The sequence below is a fragment of the Pan paniscus genome, chromosome 10 (assembly GCF_029289425.2).
Source record: "Pan paniscus chromosome 10, NHGRI_mPanPan1-v2.0_pri, whole genome shotgun sequence".
Taxonomy (NCBI): domain Eukaryota; kingdom Metazoa; phylum Chordata; class Mammalia; order Primates; family Hominidae; genus Pan; species Pan paniscus.
The window spans coordinates 128,430,519-128,453,899 of NC_073259.2; the positions used below are offsets into that span (position 1 = coordinate 128,430,519).

The 23,381-nt window shown below is 47.4% G+C and overlaps 1 pseudogene; it reads left to right on the forward strand.

The window, feature by feature from the left end:
- The first annotated feature begins 68 nt into the window (after positions 1 to 68).
- On the forward strand, positions 69 to 11,080 carry LOC106635404 (small ribosomal subunit protein eS27-like; annotated as a pseudogene).
- The last annotated feature ends 12,301 nt before the right edge of the window (positions 11,081 to 23,381 follow it).

Here is a 23,381-nt window from a genome sequence, read left to right on the forward strand (position 1 = left end):
GGCTCCTCCCCCCGCCGCCCTGCGCGCATAAAGCCCCGCGCTCGCCCGCGCGCCCGGGCGCCCGCGGAGGCGGCGGCGCTGGGACCCCCCTCCCGCGGGGCTCCTGGGTCTCCGGGGCCGAGCGAGACCCCCGAATCCCGGTGCGGGCCGGGACCAGGGCGCGGCCGCACCCCCCACCCACCCCGGCGCGGGGGCCCGGCCGCGGGAACGCCCTCCCGGAATGAAGCGCTTCCCGGTGCCTTCAAGGTAGCTCGGTTCCGGATCGGGAACCCCCCCGGTCTTCCCTCTCAGGTCCCTGCTGTCCAGAATTGAAGAGAACCCCAATCTCCTCGGGTCGGGCGGGAGATAGCCCTAGTGCTCCCCAGTCCCACATGCTCCATTTCCCCAGTCGGAGCGAGAAGCCGCCCTCAGAGCCCCCAGTTTCCTCCCAACCTAATTTAGAGCCCCCCACCCCCACCCCAGGGCTCTAATTTAGAGCCCTCGCTCCGTTCCCAGGATCCCATATCCAGTTTGGGGGACCCACTCAGTGCCTCGCGTCCCGAGTGGGGAACCTCCATCAGCACCCCAGTAGAAACCGTATCCTCTTCCCCAATCCGTCCTCAGCCCTTGGTGTCCAAAGTGAGAGTCCCCCTTAGTTTCCCCAAATCCCTGCCGTCCACATTAGTGGACCCTATGGTCTGTTGAGAAAATCCCGCGCCCCAAGCCCGGGTTCCCAGTTTGCCGCCACCCCCACCTCCCGGTGTGTGGAGTCTCCCCTGGTTCTCTCCCTCCCTGGCTGGTTTTTGTGAGATCCATTCAGACTCCTGTCCTGATTCGGGAAACCCGGTTCCAGACACTCACCACCCCCACCACACCGAGGCTGGAGGAAAAGGCAGTGCCTCTTAGAGCCTCCTGTTTCCAGTTTAGGAGCCCAACGCCTCAGCTGTGCACCGTTCCCTCCGAATGACCCCCTTCTTTTGCAGAGGTCTAAGCTCCACCCCATCCCATTGGAAGAGCCTAAACTACCTACCCACTGCATTTGGAATGACTTCCCTCAGTCCCTCTTATTTTGAGGCTACTCCCCGTGAAGGCAAACACCTTCCTTTCTACCCCCATCTTCTGGGTCTCTGGGATCCCCCAGTACTTGCACCCAAGGCTCCTTGGAGTCACCTTACGTACCCCTAAAATTCTCTCCCTCCAGCCTGGGAACAACCCTGAGAAAGTATTCTGGTTCACCAGGGGAGCTGCGGGGCCACTCTCCTTATCCCCACCTCTCCTTATCCCCACCTCTCCTTATCCCCACCTCTCCTTATCCTCACCTCTCCATATTCCCACCTCTCCTTATCCCCACCTCTCCATATTCCCACCTCTCCTTATCCCCCACCTCTCCATATCCCCACCTCTCCATATCCCCACCTCTCCATATCCAAGCCTTAGGACCCTTCACTTCCCCAGCTGAAACCAGCCAAAAAAGGATCAAACCAGGAAGCTTAGGTGGCCAACACGCCTTCTCCCCATCCCTGCTGGGGGTCTCAGTGCCACACAAGCCCCTCCCTCCCAACTCACCTTCTACTCCTTCCCCCATCCCTACCTTAATCCATCCAGTGTAATCCAGTGACAACCCATGTTGACAAGCCCTTTGCTGTTCACCTTAACATTCCATCCTGAAATCAACACCTTTTATTCCTGGGCATCATAACTCTGACCCCTGGAAGGGTGCCCATCCCCCTCTTGATAGCCCTCCTTCCCTCCCCCCACCCCAACCACCAGGCAGAGAAGAAAGTGAGAGACTTACAGTAATGGTTTCCTTGGGGACCTTCTGGGAATGCTCAGCAGGTATATCCTGCCACCCTGTGAGCATAACACTAGAAACAAACTTGCTTTTTCCTGTTTGTGTCCCCTACTCTGCCCCACAGTTTCTCAGCATCCCCTGGACTGGGGACTGGAGGGCCACCCACACAAGGCATTTCTTACCATTCCAACACAAAAGCATTCCAGTTTGTGTTGTAGCAGAGACACAGATGAGGGTGAGCAGGTAGCCTCTGCGGTATTAGGGAGGTGACTCTTCTTAGGTCTGAACTTAAAAAGGGTCATTGGAGAGGTGCGGGGAGTAGGGATCTTCCAGTGTTCCTGGACTTTGGTTTGTGTGCTGGTGCTGCTGGGCAGATGAGCTTGAAGGATAGGAAATGGGTCCTTTCCGGCAGTGGCGACCTACCCACGAGAACATGCCTCTCGAAAGGGATCTCCTTCATCCTTCTCCAGAAGAGAAGAGGAAACAGAAGAAGAAACGCCTGGTGCAGAGTCCCGATTCCTACTTCATGGATATGACATGCCCAGGATGCTATAAAATCACCATGGTCTGTAGCCATGCACAAACGGTAGTTTTGTGTGTTGCCTGCTCCACTGTTCTCTGCCAGCCTACAGGAGGAAAAGGAAGGCTACAGAAGGATGTTCCTTCAGGAGGAAGCAGCACTCAAAGCACTCTGAATCAAGATGAGTGGGAAACCATCTCAATAAACACATTTTGGATTAAAAAAAAGAGGAAATGGGTAAGGGCATCTGTTCAGAGTCAGCCAATGCTGTGTAAGAAGTAGCTTGAGATAGGATCCATGTATTAGCATATTCATTCAGAATCTGAGGAGGAAGCGTCTACCTCTTTTGGTCAGTAGCTTGTTTGTATCACAGTAACATGGGTTAGACTTAGACAAATCCTCTTTCAGTGCAGGTGTATCTCAGCTGCAGCAGCTTCAGTCCACTTTGTTCACAATAGGGGCGACAAGTCCTTCTAGAGGTAGCCCTCACAGGACAATGCAGTTGTAAACTCATGATCCTCATAGTAAATTGAGGATCTCAGTGGTATTAAGGAAAAATGATCTTTAGAGCAACAGGCCCAGACTTCAGAATTAAGAGATTAGAGGATGTGGTTCCAGCTCTTTTTCTCTGGTACTAAACACACAGAACATCACTCAGAGAATAAAAGAAGAATTTGCTTTATAGTTTTTAAAAAATCCTCTTGAGAAAGACAGTGGGCAAATGATATTATGCAACTTGGCACAGCTATTTACCGAACATCTTCTACGTACTAGACACTGTCCTAGGTGCTGTAGTCCCAGCAGCTGCCTTTGTAAAGCTTGCATTCTAGAGATGAGAGTCATACAAGTAAATGAATGAATGAATGAGTCAATGAATGAATGAGTGAATGAATGAATAAACAATAGATAAATAAATGATGTGTTCAGTTAGATGTTGTAAGTGCCACAGAGAAGGAAGGGTGATAGGGAGGGTGGGTACTATGGGGAAGAAGGTGAGATGAAATTTTATATATATATATTTTTTTGAGATGGAGTCTTGCTCTGTCACCCAGGCTGCAGTGCAGTGGCATGATCTCGGCTCACTGCAATCTCTGCCTCTTGGATTCAAGTGATTCTCCTGCCTCAGCCTCCCCAGTAGCTGGGATTACAGGCGTCCACCATCACTCCTGACTAATTTTTTGTATTTTTAGTAGAGATGGGGTTTCGCCGTGTTGGCCAGGCTGGTCTTGAACGCCTGACCTCAGGTGATCTGCCCACCTCTGCCCTTGAAAGTGTTGGGATTACAGGCGTGAGCCACCACACCTGGCCTGAGATGCAATTTTAAGTCAACAACATTCTCATGGGGAGGGAGATGTTTTAGCAAAGACTTGAAGGAGATGAGGTAAATTAGTCTACTCTATGATACAGAACTCTCATTTAAGCAGAATGTCTGCATCTCTTAAGTGCAATGATAATTAACGTTCATATTTTGACTTTCACTACTCTAAAACTGTAGGTCAAGTGGACTAGGGGCGGATGGGGGCTCAGAAAATGGCAGTTTTTGAACAGACGCCTCTATCAGATGAGAAGGCTGAGAGCTGAGGGTTTTCCTTGGCCACTCTTGGAGAAACACAGCTTTAAGATATATTGAAGAGCCTTTGAGAATGACAACAACAAAATTAAAGATTAAATTATAGTCCATGTGGTTTTAGCGTGCAGAGTATTTCACAGTGTTCTCATTCTTTGAAAATGCAATATTGGCCGGGCGCAGTGACTCACGCCTGTAATCCCAGCACTTTGGGAGGCCGAGGCGGGTGGATCACGAGGTCAGGAGTTCGAGACCACCTGGCCAACATGGTGAAACCCGGTCTCTACTAAAAATACAAAAATTAGCCTGGCATGGTGTCGCACGCCTGTAATCCCAGCTACTGGGGAGACTGAGGCAGGAGAATTGCTTGAACTCAGGAGACGGAGGTTGAAGTGAGCTAAGATTGCACCACTGCACTCCAGCCTGGGTGACAGAATGAGACTCCATCTCAGAAAAAAAAAGAACAAAAGAAAATGCAATATCCAAGCAAAGCCCTGAATTACCCGGAACTTCCCATTTCTTGTTCATGCAAGACAAGGAAAAATTTACTGTAAGCTGATTAAGAGCCATGCATTTATAATCAGCCCATTTTACAAACTTCCCCCTCTTAAAAAAAAATATATATATACCTATATATATATTTTATTTTTTCTTTCTTTTTTTGAGGCAGGGTCTCACTCTGTTGCCCAGGCTGGAGCGCGGTGGCATGATGAGGGTTCACTGTAGCCTCAACCTCCTGGGCTCAAGCAGTCTTCTCAATGCAGCCTCCCAAATAGCTGGGACTACACATGCACGCCACCATGCCCAGCTAATTTTTGTTTCGTTTTGTTTTGCAGAACGGGGTCTAACTATGTTGCCCAGGCTGGTCTCAAGCTCCTGCACTCAAGCAATCCTCTGCCACCACGGCCTCCCAAAGTGCTGGGATTACAAATATAAGCCACTATGCCCAGCCTAAAAAGTAGACTTTATTTTTATTGAGGAGAAGGTACAGAGATTTCCCCATACCGCCTGACCCCACATGTGTGTAACCTTTCCCACTGTCAACATCCCCCACCAGAGTGGTATATTTGTTACAATTGGTGAACCTATACTGACACATTGTTATCACCCAGAGTCCATAGTTCAGAGTTCACTCTTGGTTTTATACATTCTTTGGGTGTGGGCAAATGTATAAGGACATGTATCTCCCATTATACTGTCATACAGAGTAGTTTCACTGTCCTAAACATTCTCTGTGCTCCACCTATTTGTTCTCCCCCTCCCCCAACCCCTGACAACCCCTGATCTTTCACTCTCCATAGTTTTCTCTTTTCAAGAATGTCATATAGGCCGGACGCGGTGGCTCACGCCTGTAATCCCAGTACTTTGGGAGGCCGAGGCAGGCGGATCACGAGGTCAGGAGATCGAGCCCATCCTGGCTAACATGATGAAACCCCGTCTCTACTAAAAATACAAAAAATTAGCTGGGCATGGTGGCGGGCGCTTTTAGTTCCAGCTACTCGGGAGGCTGAGGCAGGAGAATGGCGTGAACCCAGGAGGCAGAGCTTGCAGTGAGCCGAGATCGCCCCATTGCGCTCCAGCCTGGGCAACAGAGCGAGACTCCGTCTCAAAAAAAAAAAAGAACGTCGTATAGCTCGAATCATACAGTAGTAGCTGTTTCAGATTGGCTTCTTTCACTTAGTAACACACAGTTAAGATTCCTCTATGGTGGCTTTTTGTGTGTGTGGGTTTTATTTTTTTGTTTCCTGGGTTTTTTTGCTCGTTTGTTTCGTTTGTTTGTTTGTTTGTTTGAGACAAGGTTTCACTCTGTCGCCCAGGCTAGAGTGCAGTGGCATGTTCAGGCTCACTGCAGCCTCAACCTCTCAGGCTCAAGCAATCCTCCCACCTCAGCCTCCCCAACAGCTGGGACTACAGAATAGCTGGGACTACAGGCACACACTACCGCTCCTGGCTAATTTTTGTATTTTTTGTAGAGACAGGGTTGCACCATGTTGCCCAGGCTGGTCTGGAACTCCTAGCTTCAAGTGATCCACCTGCCTCAGCCTCTCAAAGTGCTGGGATTACAGGTGTGAGCCACCTCGCCTGACCCCCTCTATGTCTTTCCATAGCTTGATAGCTTGTCTGTTTTTAGTGCTGCATAATAGTCTGTGCTCTAGATGTACCACGGTTTATGCATCCCTTCACCTCCTGAAAGACATCTTGGTTGCCTTCAAGTTCTGGCAATTATGATTAAAGCTCAGGCTTTTGTGTGGACATAGGTCTTCAGTCCCTTACTTTTTTGTCCTAATTTTTCTCTCTTTTTTTTTCCTTCTCTCAGATTTCTGGACTCAACCAGAAGGCTATGAGCTGGAGTAATGAAAGCACTTGACTGAGAGTCCAAAGATCCATATGCTGGTCTTGGGACTACCACTGTTTCTGGTCGGGTGGTTCTAGGGATACACCACTTAGCCTTCTGAGCTTCCATTTACTTTCGGAGTTGCTGCAAGACTTAAGTGAGATCATGTATTTGAAAGCACCTTAGACACTCTAAAGCACTATGGGAAAGTAAAGGTAGTCCATCAAAAGCACTATGGGGGTGCCGGGTGTGCTGACTCACGCCTGTAATCCTAGCATTTTGGGAGGCTGAGGTGGACAGATCACTTGAGGTTAGGAGTTTGAGACCAGCCTGGCCAACATGGCAAAACCCCGTCTCTACGAAAAATACAAAAATTGACCAGGCGTGGTGGCACATGCCTGTAATCCCAGCTACTGGGGAGGCTGAGGTGGGAGAATCGCTTGAACCCAGGAGGCGGAGGCTGCAGCGAGCCGAGATCCTGCCACTGCACTCCCGCCTGGGCAACAGAGTCAGACTCTGAGCAATTATTGTGTCTCAGGCACTTTGCGTTGGGAAACTCATTCAATCCTTGCAACAGCTCTCTGAGGCATGTCCCTATTTTACAGATCAGGAAATGAAAGCATTGAGAGGTCAACTTGCTAATAAAGATAAGATGGGTGGTAAGTGAGGGGGCTGAGATTTGAATTCAAGTCTGATACCAGAATTCCCATCATGCACTTCATCATGAACATAATTTTATGTTATCTACCTATTTAATGCACACACAATGCACCTATTATTACAGATGGTTCTGGAATGTCTGTTATGCTGGAATGGGAGCTCTCTAAGGGAAAGTCCCTTAAACCTCTTTGCATTCTCCTCTACCACCCCTTATCCTCAGGACCATACCTTACACTAAGTACTCAATAGTTGGTTTTTGTTTGTTTGTTTGTTTTTGAGACAGGGTCTCACTCTGTCACTCAGGCTGGAATGCAGTGGCATGATCTCGGCTCACTGCAACCTCTGCCTCCTGGGCTCAAAGGATCCTCCCACCTCAGCCCCCCAAATAGCTGGGACTACAGGCTCAAGCCACCACACTCAGCTAGTTTTTGTATTTTTTATAGAGACAGGGTTTTGCTATGTTGCCCAGGCTGGTCTCGAATTCCTGAGCTCAAGTGATCTGCCTGCCTCAGCCTCCCCAAGTGCTGGGATTACAGGCATGAGTCACCATGCCCGGCCTCACTAGTTGTGCTTGCCTGGAAACCATCACTGTGCTAGGGCTGGAGGATGAGATGGTGAATGAGACAGACAGTGATTCCTACTTTCACAGATGTGACAATCTGGAGACACAGTAGTTTTACATACATCTTTTTTGCCTAGGCTGGTCTTGAACTCCTGAGCTCAAGCGATATTCCCGCCTCAGCCTCCCAGAGTGCTGGGATTACATGCATGCACCACCACGCCTGGCTGATATACATCTTTTTAACCAAGTCATTTGAATCACTGCAATAATTAAATGTAGTAGGTTCTATTAATGTGCTTGCCTTACAGATAACGAAGCTGAAACTCAAACATCTGAAGTGACATGCCCAAGGTCATGCAGCTGGCCAGTCTAAAAATCTAGCTCTACCTGACCCAAACATTATGCTACACTCTGTCTCCATTCCCCACCCCCCGACTTTCCCCGCTGCCCTGGCGGGGAGGGAATTAAATAAACTATTCTGCTTGCCCAGCTGAGAACACCCACAGTCTGTCCAGACCTGCTGACTCTCCCACTTTCTCACTTTCTCACTGTCGCTTCCAATGACAGCCAGGGCTGGTTTGATGTGTCGGTGAAAGGGGGGATGCTTCAGAGTTCTATGGTTTCAGCATCTGAAGTCACCTCTCTGCTGTAATTAACTCTGTGATTTAATCTGCTCAACTAATCATTCTACAATTCAGGGGCCAAAGACAAAGATGTTAAGAGGATGCCTCCTTTATGTTTTATTGTTTTTAATGTTTATTTTGGGAAATTGAAACTGTGGACCTGGAGAAGTGAAACCGCAGGTCTGTCAGTGCTGACGGTGGGGAAGGGGTGCCAGGCTGCAGGCAGGGGCTTCTCTTACACTTAGGCCAGACCTAAAGGTGAAGGGCTGGCTAGAGGGGAGGTTCTCATCTCTGAGCCCCATCTGGAGAACAAAGCGCCTTCCCTAGAGCCCAGGTTTTCAGGGACCAGGGAAATAGTTTTTGGAGTTTGTGAACTTAGTGGAAAAAGTATTAGGGAGTTAGGAGCCTGGGGCTCCACCTCTGACCTTGAAGCAGGCTCTTCCCCTCTCTGAGCGCTAGTTTATTCATGTGCAAAATGGAAAGTGGCATATTATTCCAGAGATGGAAAATTGGTTTCAGTTTTTCTACTTGGCCTCCCAAATTACCTCCAAAATGACTGGTAGTGGCTAGGGCTGGGCAAGGATAGAAATCGGGTGATTGATTAGTGATGTCTGCCTTGGTGCAGGTAGTCGTGGAACAGTGGAAGGTGTGCTATAGTGTTGCCTTCTCTGGACTAGATGATCACTACATCTTTTCCAGTTTTGGTCTTCTAGAGACCTTACAACAAGAAGGGCAAGGATTCAGAGCTATGCAGCATCCCCAGGAGTCAGACAACCAAGGGAGGAACCATCAAAGTGACAATTTTATTAATAATGATAATACATGATTCTATATGTGGAGGAAAAGAATTTACATCAAACCATAAGCCATTTGCATCAAACCATTAATGTGGTGGGGAGGCGTGTGTGTTAGTATGAGTATGAATTTTTTCTGTGAGTATAGATTTATCTTAACAACCAGAAAACAGTAAAAACTGTTTAACGTAGTGGGGAGGCGTGTGTGTTAGTATGAGTATGAATTTTTTCTGTGAGTATGGATTTATCTTAACAACCAGAAAACAGTAAAAATAATTTAAATGAGTCTATTTAAAGACTGTTCAAGAACACTGATAGCAGCATTATTCATAATAACCAGAAATTGGAAGTAATCCACACGTCCATCAACAGGAGAATGGATAAACTATGATATATTCATACAATGGAATACTATGTAAAATGAAAAGGACTGGGCGCCCAACACTTTGGGAGGCCAAGGCGGGTGGATCACTTGAGGCCAGGAGTTCAGGACCAGCCTTGCCAACATGGTGAAACCCCATCTCTACTAAAAATACAAAAATTAGCTGGGTGTGGTGGCACAGGCCTGTAATCCCAGCTACTTGGGAGGCTGAGACAGGAGAATCACTTGAACCCGGGAGGTGGAGGTTGCAGTGTGCCAAGATCACTCCAAGATCACACAACTGCACTCCAGCCTGGGTGACAGAGATTCCATCTCAAAAAAAAGAAAAAAAAAAAAAAAGACCATGCTTGGTGGCTCACGCCTGTAATCCCAGCACTTTGGGAGGCTGAGGTGGTCAGATTGCTTGAGGCCAAGAGTTCAAGACCAGCCTGGCCAACATGGTGAAACTGTCTCTACTAAAAATACAAAAATTATCCAGGTGTGGTGGTGTGAGCCTGTGGTCCCAGCTACTGGGGAGGCTGAGGCAGGAGAATTGCCTGAACCCAGGAAGCAGAGATTGGAGTAAGCCAAGATCGAGATCGTGCCACTGCACTCCAGCCTGGGCAACAGAACAAAACTCCATCTCAAAAAAAAAAAAAAAAAAAAACCACACAAATGACAGATACATATAACAATACAAATGAATTTATTCCTTTTTTTTTTGAAACAAAGTCTTGCTCTGTCAACCAGGCTGGAGTGCCTCCCAAGTTTTATATATAAATTTTTATATATAGCTACAACCCAGATTAAGATACAGATCCATAAAAGTGACCACTCACCACGTGTGGCTACTGAGCACTTGAGATGCAGCTGGCCCAAACTGACCAGTGCTGTAAGTGCAAAATATACATTGGATATCAAAGAATGCAGAAAATGAATGTAAAATACAGTGATAATAATTTTACATTGATTACATGTTGAAACGTAATTTTTGAATATATTATTAAAATAAATTTCACCTGTTTTGTTTTATGTCTTTTTATTTTTATTTATTTATTTATTTTTATTTATTTTTTTGAGATGGAGTCTTACTCTTTCACCCAGGCTGGGGTGCAGTGGCGCAATCTTGGCTCATTGCAACCTCCACCTCCTTCATTCAAATGATTCTTCTACCTCAGCCTCCCGAGTAGCTGGGATTACAAGCACCCACCACCACACCCAGCTAATTTTTGTAGTTTTAGTAGAGACATGGTTTCACCCTGTTGGCCAGGCTGGTCTCCAACTCCTGACCTCAGGTGATCCACTTGCCTCGGCCTCCCAAAGTGCTGGGATTACAGGAGCGAGCCACCGCGCCTGGCCTTTATGTCTTTTTAATGTGGTTCCTAGAAAATTTTTAAATTACATATATGGTTTACAGCTGTAGCTGGCTTTTTTTTTTTTTTTTTTTTTTGAGACGGAGTCTTGCTCTGTTGCCCAAGCTGGAGTGCAGTGGCATGATCTTGGCTCACTGCAAGCTCCGCCTCCCGGGTTCATGCCATTCTCCTGCCTCAGCCTCCCAAGTAGCTGGGACCACAGGCACCCGCCACCACGCCCGGCCAATTTTTTGCATTTTTAGTAGAGATGGGGTTTCACAGTGTTAGTCAGGATGGTCTCAATCTCCTGACCTCGTGATCCGCCTGCCTCGGCCTCCCAAAGTGCTGGGATTACAGGCGTGAGTGTAGCCGGCATTTTATTTCTATTGGGCAGCACTGATGTTGCAGCTTTCCTTCCTCCAGAGAGTTATCTGCTGCTTCCAAGTCAATATCTGCTTCCCTCTTCCCAAAGATAAACGCGATTATGACCTGTCTTCCCATAGATTAGTTTTGCCTGTTCCATAATTTCATATAAATGGAATTTTTGTATGTATTTTTTTGCATCTGGCTTCTTTTGCTCATACAGTTTGTTGTTGTTGTTGTTGTTGTTGTTGTTGTTTTGAAACAAGGTCTCACTTTGTCACACAGGCTGGAGTGCAGTGGCATGATCTCGGCTCACAGCAGGCTTACCTTAAGCAAGTTCAAGTGATCCTCCTGCCTCAGCCTCCTGAGTAGCTGGGACTACAGGCATGTACCACCATCCCCCGCTAATTTTTGTATTTTTCATAGAGATGGGGTTTTGCCATGTTGTCCAGGCTGGTCTCAAACTCCTAGGCTCAAGTGATCTGCCCTCCACCACCTCCCAAAGTGCTAGGATTACAGGCACGAGTCACTGTGCCCGGCCTCAACATACAGTTTTTGAAATTCATCCAAGCCGAGCATAGTGGCTGAAACCTCTAATCCCAGCACTTTGTGAGGCCAAGGTGGGAGGATCACTTGAGGCCAGGAGTTCAAGACCAGCCTGGGCAACATAACAAAACCCCACCTCTACAAAAATATAAGAAAATTAGCCAGATATGTTGGTATGAGCCTGTAGTCCCAGCTACTTGAGAGGCTAAGGCAGGAGGATCTCTTTAGCCCGGGAGTTTGAGGAAACAGTGAACCATGATTGTGCCACTGCATTCCAGCCTGGGTGACAGAACAAGACCCTGTCAAAAAAGAAAAAAAGGAGTGAGAGTGAGAGTGATACTTTACAAAAAAAAAAAAAAAAAAAAAAAACAAAAAATTAAAAGGGGAATAGGATGAGCGAGTGGAGATAGAGTAACAAAGGTAAAGAAGGATTGAGCTACATCTGGCCGGGTGCGGTGGCTCACGCCTGTAATCCCAGCATTTTGGGAGGCCGAGGCAGGTGGATCACGAGGTTAGGAGATCGAGACCATCCTGGCTAACACAGTGAAACCCCATCTCTACTAAAAATACAAAAAATTAGCATGGTGGCGGGCGCTTGTAGTCCCAGCTACTCAGAAGGCTGAGGCAGGAGAATGGCGTGAACCCGGGAGGCGGAGCTTGCAGTGAGCCGAGATCGCGCCACTGCACTCCAGCCTGGGCAACAGAGTGAGACTCTATCTCAAAAATAAAATAAAACAAAATAAGGAAGGATTGAGCTACATCCGTGAATCTATTTCCACCAGCAGAGAAATTCACCAGGGCTCAGCGTCCCCAAGACTGGGTGAGAAAATCACAAAAGATCAAATTTGGCAGAAGCTAATCAAGAGTTTACTTTTTGGTCTCAGCATCATATCCCAATTTTTTAGTGTGTCACATGTAACATGTAACTAATAACAACAAAGTAGATATTGACAACTTTACTGAGCCCTTACCATATACAGCATGGTGCTAAGAGCTTTCCTGTCTGATCGCATTTAATCCCCTCTACAGCCTTCTAAAGTTAGTTCTATGATGATCCTCCCATGTTGTAGATGGGGAAGCTGAGGCTCAGCAAACTTACCCAAGGATACTACGCTCAGAAATGGCAAAGAGGGGATTCAAAGGCAAGTGTCTCTGGTTTCTGGTCTGGTATTTTTAACCACTACCTCTACTGAAGCTTGAAAATGCTTTCTTTGCCTTAAATAAATAAATGAAGAAGAAAAAGAAATAAACAAATGAGGAGAAGTGGAGTCAAGGTTATGTCTATAAATAACGTCACTCTTGCTCCCTGGCCTTTGGACAAGCTCTCCAGAGGGAGAGAGGAAGAGCTGGGGTTACGCAGAATTCAGACTATCTTATCTGAACACCATGGAAGCATGAGTCACGTGGGAATGCCATTCATCAGGAGTGTCCCAATTTTAAAAAGGTTGAGAAAGGCTGCCTTGGAGAGCCTCTGATGCCCCCCTCTTGCTTTACGGATAAACTTAGAGCTCCAAAGAAAGAATTATTTTTCCCAAGGTCACACAGCTAGTACTCAGTGGCTACATCTTTGCCTCTTCTCTTCTCAGTGAATGAATCAAATGTGCCTTTTCCACCGTGTCAGGTACTCTGGAGGTATCCACACCTGAATAAGGCTTGCTGACAGTTCTTGAGGCATTTACGCTCCAGTAAAGGGACAAATTATATCCCAAAGCAAAGTATGAGAGCCTTAAGAGAGCTTTGGAAGCTCAAGGGAGGGAGGGAGTACAGTGGGTTGGAGAGGAAAGGGAAGGCTGGCATCTAAGCTGGGTCGGAAAAGCAGAAACAGAGAAGTGGGCACTCCTCAAAGGAGAGCCAGTGGGTACTTGTGTTGGCTGAACTGTGTATTTACCACCGGCCCAACTATTGCCTCTAGTGTCCACCATGATGTTGAGTCAACATTAAATTATTGGTTAACTGATGCAGAATGGAACTCATTCAGGGTGGTTTCGGGGGCAGGAAAAAAAATTAAATTAAAAAAGAACTCATTTGGCCAGGCTAGGTGGCTCACGCCTGCAATCTCAGCACTTCGGGAGGCCAAGGTGGGCGGATCACCTGAGGTCAGGAGTTCAAGACCAGCCTGGCTAACCTCATCTCTACTAGAAATACAAAATTACTGGGCATGGTGGCACATGCCTGTAATCCCAGCTGCTCAGCTGCTCAGGAGGCTGAGCCACGAGAGTCAGTTGAAACTGGGAGGCAGAGGTTGCAGTGAGCTGAGATTGCACCACCGCACTCCAGCCTGGGCGATAGAGTGAAATACCATCTAAAAAAAAAAAAGAACTCATTCATCAGAAATGGAGAGATAAAATTAGCTGAGAGTGGTGTGCATGTCCCTGTAATCCTAGCTAGACAGGAGCCCAAGATAGGAGGACCACTTGAGGTCAGGAGTTCAAGACAGACCAGCCTAAGCAAAAGACTGAGACCCCCACCTCTACTAAAAATAAAAGATTAGCAGATTATGGTGGCTCATGCCTTGAGTATGGTGGCTCCCAGCCACTTGGGAGGCTGAAGTGGGAGGATCCCTTGAGTCCAGAAGGTAGAGGCTGTAGTGAGTTATGATTGCTCCACTGCATAAATACAGACAATGTGTATTTGTGTGTGTATATTGTAATGTCTGTGTATCCCGAGGTCATATGCTTCTCAAAAGAAAGGACTGTTAGCCAGGCACCGTTACAAACACCTAGGCAACATAACAAGACTCTCACCTCTAAAAATAAATAAATAAATAAATAAATAATAAGGACTGCTTTCTTCTTGTTCCCCATTATGGCTGGCACATAGCAGGCATTCTTTACATCTTGGCTGAAGGAACTAATAGGTAAATTGTGGGTAAGACACATTGGCCCCTTTAAGCCTTAAGAAATAATAACCAGCTGGGCGCGGTGGCTCACGCCTGTAATCCCAACACTTTGGGAGGCTGAGGCGGGCAGATCACGAGGTCAGGAGTTCGAGACCAGCCTGGCCAATATGGTGAAATCCTGTCTCTACTAAAAATACAAAAATTAGCCAGGCGAGGTGGCATGCGCCTGTAATCCCAGCTACTCGGGAGGCTGAGGCAGGAGAATTGCTTGAACCAGGGAGGTGGAGGTTGCAGTGAGCCAAGATCGAGCCATTGTACTCCAGTTCTGGGTGACAGAGCAAGATTCTGTCGTGGGAAAAAAAAAAAATTAGCCTGGCATGGGGGCGGATGCTTGTAATCTCAGCTGTTCAGGAGGCTGAAGCAGGAGGATTGCTTGAACCTGGGAGGCAGAGGTTGCAGTGAGCAGAGATTGCACCATTGCACTCAAGCCTGAGGGACAAGAGTGAAACTCCGTCTCAAAAAAAAAAAAATGGCTAAGTGTAAGGCTCACACCTATAAACCCAACACTCTGGAGGGCCGAGGTGGGAGGATTGCTTGAGGCCAGGAGTTCGAGACCAGCCTGAGCAAAAAAGGGAGACTCTGTCTCTACAAAAATTTAAAAATTAGCCAGGCATGGTGGCACTTGCCTGTAGGCCCAGCTACCTGGAAACGTGAGGTGGGAGGATCGCTTGGGCCCAGGAGATCGAGGGTGCGGTGAGCTATAATCGTGCCACTGCATTCCAGCCTGGATACCAGAAGAATACCCTGTCTAAAAAAAAAAAAAAAAAAAGGCTGTTAAGACTTTGCTTTTTAATATAGCTATATGGCTTTTATTTTGAGACGGTGTCTCACTTTGTTGCCTAGGCTGGAGTGCAGTGGTGTGATCTTGGCTCACTGCAACCTCCACCTTCCAGGTTCAAGCGATTCTCCTGTCTCAGCCTCCCAAGTATCTGGGATTGTAGGCGCCTGCTACCACATCTGGCTAATTTTTGTATTTTTAGTAGAGACGGGATTTCATCATGTTGGCCAGGCTGGTCTCGAACTACTAACCTCAGGTGATCCACCTGCCTCAGCCTCCCAAAGTGCTGCAATTATAGGCGTGAGCCACCGCACGTGGCCAAATACAGCTTAATATAGTGACACACAACTAGGAAATAGATGGAACCAGGATTCAAACACCCGTCCTTCTGATGTGAAATTTTGTGACTCAGAAGAGGGAAGTCAGACCCAACCTGGAGAGCCCACTCCCATGCCTGCCTGCAGCTGTCCCAGCTGTGCCTTTAGATGGTGGGCTGACCTCACTCTGTCATCAGCAGCACCAGCAAGCACCAGAGGGGTGTGTGTCCCAGGGAGCACTCAAAATCATCCACCAAGAAAAGATCAGGCCTTCTATAGTATTTTTTTCTATTTCATCTCTTTCCCCCGCTCTTTTTTTTTTTTTTTTTTTATGACAGGGTCTGCCTCTGTTGCCCAGGCTGGAGTGCAGCAGTGATGTAATCATAACTTACCGAAGCCTTGAACTCCTGGGTTCAAGCCTTCCTCCCACTTTAGCCTCCTGAGTAGCTAGGACAACAGGTGCGTGCCACTCTATCTGTCTAATTTCTTATTTTATGTATTTATTTAGACAGAATCTCACTTTGTCGCCTAGGCTAGAGTGCAGTGGCCCAATCGTAGCTCACTGCAACGCAACCTCTTTTTCCCAGTCTCAAGTGATTCTTTTGCCTCAGCCTACTGAGTATCTGGGATTATATGCACGTGCCACCACGCCCAGCCTTTTTTTTTTTTTTTTTTTTTTTGAGATGGAGTCTCACTCTGTGGCCCAGGTTGGAGGGCAGTGGTGCAATCTCGGCTCACTGCAACCTCTGCCTCCTGGGTTCAAGCGATTCTCCTGCCCCAGCCTCCCAAGTAGCTGGGATTACAGGCACACGCCACCATGCCCAGCTAATTTTTGTATTTTTAGTAGAGATGGGGTTTTGCCATGTTGGCCAGGCTGGTCTCGAATCCCTGACCTCAGGTGATTCGCCTGCCTCAGCACCCCAAAGTGCTTGGACTGCAGGTGCGTGCCACTGCTCCTGGCCTAATTTTTGTATTTTTAGGAGAGACTGGGCTTCACCGTATTGGCCAGGCTGGGCTTGAACTCCTCGCCTCCAGTGATCCACCCGCCTCAGCCTCCCAAAGTACTGGGATTACAGGCATGAGACACTGTGCCCAGCCTATTTCATCTTTTTAAAATTTCTTTTGCATAGATGTTTGTAACATAGATATTATAACAGTAGAGTATGTATATATTTTATAAATATATAAATGTATGTATGGTAGAAATATGAGCTCAAAGATTGTTTCCTCTTAGGGATGTATCATCACAAAAATTTGGAGATCATTTGTTAAGACAGCAAAGACAAAGATTAAAAACAATTATTATAGGATATTTACATGTGAAAGAATAAAGTTGGACCTGGCACCATGTAAAAGCAAAATGAACTCAAAATGGATAAAAGAAACACAGGGGTAAATCTTTATGACCTTAAATTTGGCAATTCTTAGTTATGTCACCAAATGCACAAACAACACAAGAAAACAATAGATATATTGGACTTCATTTAAATTTAAAACTTTTGGCTGGGTGCAGTGGCTCATGCCTGTAATCCCAGCATTTTGGGAGGCTAAGCAGGAGGGTTGCTTAAACTCAGGAGCTTGAGACCAGCCTGGGTAACATAGTTAAGACCTCGTCTCTACATAAAATAACAAAATTTAGCTGGGTGGTGGCACGAGCCTGGAGTCCCAGGTACTTGGAAGGCTAAGGCTGGAGGATGGCTTGAACTCAGGAGTTCGAGGCTGTAGTGAGCTATGATTGTGCCACTGCACTCCAGCATGGGTGACAGAGCGAGACCCTGTCTCAAAATAAATAAATGAATAGATAAATAAAAATAAAAACTTGTGCATCAAAAGGCACTATCAAGAAAGTGAGGCCAGGTGTGGTGGCTCACGCCTATAATCCCAACATTTTGGGAGGCCAAGGCAGGCGAATCACTTGAGGTCAGGAGTTCGAGACCAGCCTGGCCAACATGGTAAAACCCCATCTCTATTAAAAATACAAAAAAATTAGCTGAGAGTGGTGGTGGGCGCCTGTAGTCCCAGCTACTCGGGAGGCTGAGGTGGGAGAATCGCTGGAACCTGGGAAGTGGAGGTTGCTGTGAGCTAAGATTGTGCCACTGCACTCCAGTCTGGGCAACAGAGCGAGACTGTCTCAAAAAAAAAAAAAAAAAGTGAAAAGGGCTGGGTGCAGTGGCTGACACCTGTAACACCTGTAATCTCAGCACTTTGGGAGGCTGAGGTGGGCAGATCACTTGAGGTCAGGAGTTTGAGAACAGCCTGGCCAACATGGTGAAACCCTATCTCTACAAAAAAAAAAAATACAAAAATTAGCCAGGCATGGTGGCGTGTGCCTGTAGTCCCAGCTACTTGGGAGGCTGAGGCAGGAGGACTTGAGCCCAGGGAGGTCGAGGCTACAGTGAGCTGTGATCAAGCCACTATACTCCAGCCTGGGCAATAAAGTGCGACTCTTTCTCAAAAAATAAATTAATAAATAAGTACAAATAGGCAAAGGACTTGAATAGATATTTCTTCAAAGAAAATACATAAATAGCCAATAAGCTCGTGAAAAGATATTCATCTTGAGCCATTAGTGAAATGCAAGGCAAAGCCACAATGAGATATCATTCCACACCTACTACCACAGCTATGAATAAATAAATAAATGGAAAATGACAAGTGTTGGCAAGAATGTGGAGAAATTGGAGCTTTCTGTACGTTGCTGGTGTGAGCGTAAAATGGTGTGGCACTGTGGAAAACCGTTCGATGATTTCTCAAAAAGTTAAACAGAATTATCATATGACCCAGATCCTAGGCATATACCCAAAATAATTAAAAACAGGTATTCAGACAAAAACATGCATGATCATAGCAGCACCATTCACGACTGCCAAAAGATTGAAACAACCCAAATGTCCATCAAGTGATGAATGGGTAAACAAGATGTAGTATACCCATGCAAGGGAATACTATTTAGCTGTTAAAAGGAATGAAATAGGACACATGCTACAACATGGATAAACCTCAGGGACATCATCCTAAATGAAAAAAACCAGGCTGAGCTCAGGGGTGCATTTTGCCGGCCTTAATCCCAGCACTTTGGGAGGCCAAGCCAGATAGATCGCTTGAATCCAGTAGTTTGAGATCAGCCTGGACAACATGGAGAAACCCGATCTCTACCAAAAATACAAAAAAATTAGTTGGGTGTGGTGGCAGACACCTGTGGTCTCAGCTGCTTGGGAGGCTGAGGCAGGAGGATCGCTTGAGCCCGGGAGGTGGAGGTTGCAGTGAGCTGAGATTGCACCACTGCACTCCAACCTGGGTGACAGAGTGAGAGCTCATCCAAAAAAAAGAAAAAAAAGAAAAAGGAAAAGAAAAAAGCCAGATGAAAAAGGTCACATACTGATTCCATTTCTATGAAATGCTATAATTCCATTTCTATGAAATATCTAAAATAGGTAAATCTGTAGAGACAGAAAGCAGGTTAGTGATTGCGAGGGGTGGGGGGAATAAGGAAGGAGAAGTAATTGCTTACTGGATATGACGTTAGAAGTTTGCCTTTAGGGTGATGAAAACGTTGTAAATATACTAAATGCAACTGAAATGCACGCTTTAAAATAGTTAACTTCAATAAAACAAAAATAATTATCATAAAATAAATACATGATCATAGTAAGAAAATATCTTTTTTCAAACAGCACAGAATGGTACTGACTTCTCTCCATGCTCTATTTCCACTCTTCAAAGGAAATAAAGGATACTACAATTTATGATGTTTTTTCTCCAAATTTATTCCATACAGATAGAAATGTGCGATATGTGTATACATGTTTGTGTGTAGATATTTCCTTTTCCTCTTATGCAAATGGGATTATATTCCATTCAATGTACTGCCTTTTTCTCTTGGCAATGTGTCAATTACCATTCCATATCAATGCAGTTTTCTTAATGGCTTCGTAATATGGGCTTCCCATACTCCCCGTCTCTTCATCTTCAGACCTGAGGGCCCCACTGTTTCCCTTCAAGTTCTGAGTCCCAACGCCATCCTGCCTCGGACTTGTCAGTGACTTTGACCTCAATCGTTGCTCCTTCACGTGGCATTGTCAGGAGTCTCTAATATGCAGCAGGTGCCTGGCCCCATGGGCTTTATAAAAATGGCAGCTCCCTTCTTCTGCACCCTGTGCTATGCTAGGGCCAGCTGGGGGTACCATAGAATAATGCCCGAGGGTGTAGACTCCCTGTCTTACCAGCCGTATGACCTCAGGCAAGTGCCCTAACCTCTCTGAGCCTCAGTTTCCTCCGTTGCATTGAGGCTATTCACAGTCCCGTACAATGATGCTCACACAGCGCTGAGCCCAGGGCCCAGCTCGGAGCCAGTCGGCATCACGTGATCTTTCGGGAAGAAAAGGTGGGCAGAGCCCTGGGTCGGTGGCCACCTGCTTTTGGGTAGGGCACTAATACAGGGTGCTGAAGCGGGAAGGTGAGGCCGAGCTGGGCGGCCCTGGGAACCCGGGAAGGAGGCGAGGCTGGAGTGGAAACGATTAGAATGAGAACAAACTGGCTCCTGAATAGAAGCTTTTATTCCTGCCGGAGAGGGCTTTGTTCCCCAAACACGTGACACACAAAAGCCTCTACTTGAATTCGGGAACCCTAATTGGTTCTCAGGTGGGGGAGGAGAGGGGTGTCCGGATTTAGGGATTCCTTAAAGGGACAATACTGTGGGGAGCTGAGCCCAGGGTTCCTCCCCATTGTCAGTGGGAGGGGGTGGCGTGGAGGGGAGGGGATGGGGTAGGGGGGAGGGGAAGAGCTGGACCAGTGGGGGTGGGGCAGCTGTTAGAAGAGGAGGGGGAGGGGAGAGGAAGGGAGAAGGGAAGAGGGAGAGAAGCACAGAGAGACTCAGAGGCCTGCAGCCCCCTGGGCCAGTGCTTGAGAAACAGTAGGCATGGACGGAGGGAAAGAAGGAAGGACGGAGGGAAGGAAGGAAGAGAGGAAGGAGGGGAGGAAGGAAGGAGGGGAGGGAAGGAAGGAAGGTAGGAAGGGAGAGAGGAAGGAGGGAGGGAGGGAAGGAGAGGAGGAAGGAAGGAAGAGAGGAAGGAGGGGAGGAAGGAAGGAGGGGAGGAAGGAAGGAAGGAGAGAAAGAAGGAAGGTAGGAAGGCAGGGAAAAAGGGGAGGAAGGGGGGAAGGAAGAAAGGAAGGAGAGAGAGAAAAGAAGGAAGGGAGGAACGGAGGGAGGGAAGGGAGGAAGAAAAAGAGGAAGGAAAGAAGGAAAGAAGGAAGGAAGGAAGGAGCCTGGCACGGTAGCTCACACCTGTAATCCCAGCACTTTGGGAGGCTGAGGTGGGCAGATCACTTGAGGTCAGGAGTTCGAGACCAGCCTGGCCAACATGGTGAAACCCCATCTCTACTAAAAACACAAAAATTAGCCAGACGTGGTGGCAGGTGCTTGTAATCCCAGCTACTTAGGAGATTGAGGCAGGAGAATTGCTTGAACCCAGGAGGCAGAGGTTACAGTGAGCTGAGATGGTGCCAGAACAAGACTCTGTCTCTTTTTTTTTTTTTTTTTGAGGCGGAGTCTCGCTCTGTCGCCCAGGCTGGAGTGCAGTGGCATGATCTTGGCTCACTGCAACTGCTGCCTCCCGGGTTCAACTGATTCTCCTGCTTCAGTCTCCCAAGTAGGTGGGATTACAGGCACCCGCCACCACACCCAGCTAATTTTTGTATTTTTACTAGAGACGGGGTTTCACCATGTTGGCCAGGTTGGTCTCAAACTCTCCTGACCTCATCTCAGGTGATCCACTTGCCTCGGTCTCCCCAAGTGCTGGGAGTACAGGCGTGAGCCACTATGCCTGGCTGAGACTCTGTCTCAAAAAAAAAAAAAAAAAGGACAGAGGAAGGAGAGAAGGAAAGGGAGGGAAGAGGGAAGAAGGAGGGAAGGAAGGAAAGGAGAGGGGGGAGGAAGGAACAAGAGAAGGAAGGAAGGAGGGAAGGAAAGTAGGAGGAGAGAGAGATTGAGGGAGGAAGTAAGAAAAAAAGGACGGGAGGGAAGGAGAAGGAAAGGAAGGAAGGGAAGAAAAAAGAGAAGGAAGGCAGGAAGGGAGGGAGGGAAGAAAGGAAGGAGGAGGAGGAAGGGAAGGAAGGAAGGGAGGGAGAGAAGAAAGGAAGGAAGAGGGAGGAAGGGAAGGAAGGAGTTCTTAGGATGTCCCTTAAGGCCCTTCCTCCCTCTCCAGCCTGGCCCATCCCACTCTCACTCTCCCTCCCAGTGCTCCAGCCACACTGGCTGCCTTTCAGTTCCTGAGATACCCCAAACTAAGTCCTACCTCAGGACCTTTGCACCTGCTCTCCTGCCTACCTGGAATGCTTCCCACTTACCTGCCCCCCTCTTCCCATGGCAATCCTGCAGTTCAAGTATCACCTATACAGAAGAAGTCTTCCTAGACCCCCAGGCCTCTAGCCCATCACCCTGTTTTACTGTCCTCAAGCCCTTAACACTCACAGACATTGATGGAAAATGGCGATTGTGCTCAGCTCTATCCCCTGCCCTCAGCACAATGCTTAGCACACAGCAGAAGATCAAAAGATACCTGAGACTATCTGGCTGGCTGAGTGGAAAGGGAGCAGTGGCTGCAATAATGCCCATCCTTTCCTGGCTCCAGAGCCATTGTTCTTAGGGTCAGCTGAGCTCAAGCCTCCCTTTGAAACTTTCTAGCCGTGTGGCCTTGGGCAAGTCACTTTGTCTCTGACTTCATTTTCCTTTTTAAAAAATTATTATTATATTTATTTATTTATTTATTTTGAGGCAGAGTCTCATTCACTCTGTGGCCCAGTCTCATTCACTCTGAGTGCAGTGGCCTTCCCAGGTTCAAGAGATTCTCCTGCCTCAGCCTCCCAACTAGCTGGGATTACAGGCGTGTGTCATCACACCTAACTAATTTTTTTTTTTTTTTTGAGATGGCATTTCGCTATTGTTGCCCCAGCTAGAGGGCAATGGTGTGATCTCGGCTCACGGCAACCTCTGCCTCCTGGGTTCAAGTGATGCTCCTGCCTCAGCCTCCTGAGCAGCTGGGATTACAGGCATGCACCACCACGCTTGGCTAATTTTTTTTTTTTTTTGTATGTTTAGTAGAGATGGGGTTTCTCCATGTTGGTCAGGCTGGTCTCGAACTCCTTACCTCAGGTGATCTGCCTGCCTCAGCCTCCCAAAGTGCTGGGATTACAGGCAGGTGTGAGTCACTGCGCCCGGCCTTTTTTTTTTTAAACAGAGTCTCGCTCTGTCGCCAGGCTGGAGTGCAGTGGCACGATCTTGGCTCACTGCAACTTCTGACTTCCTGGTTCAAGCGATTCTCCTGCCTCAGCCTCCTGAGTAGCTAGGATTACAGGCATGTGCCACCACGCCCAGCTAATTTTTGTATTTTTAGTAGAGACGGGGTTTCACCATGTTGACCAGGATGGTCTCGATCTCCTGACCTTGTGATCGGCCCGCCTCGGCCTCCCAAAGTTCTGGGGTTACAGGTGTGAGCCACTGTGCCTGGCTCTAATTTTTAAATATTTTTAGTAGAGATGGGGTTTCACCATGTTGGCCAGGCTGGTCTTGAACTCCTGACCTCAAGTGATCAGCTTGCCTTGCCCTCCCAAAGTTCTGTGATTACAGTCATGAGCCACCAAATCTGGCCTAAAAGTCATTATTTTTTATTTTAAAAAATTTTGTTTGTAGAGATGATGTCTCACCATGTTGCCCAGGCTGATCTTGCACTCCTGGGCTTAAGCCATCCTCCCACCTCAGCCTCCCAAAGTGTTGGTATTAGAGGTGCAAGCCACCACGCTCAGCCTTAACATTTTTAATATACAATTTTGTTGAAGAAACAGGGTCTTGCTACATTGCTCAGGCTGATCTCAAACTCCTGGCCTCAAGTGATCCTCCTGCCTAGGTCTTCCAAAGTGCTAGGATTATTGGCCAGGC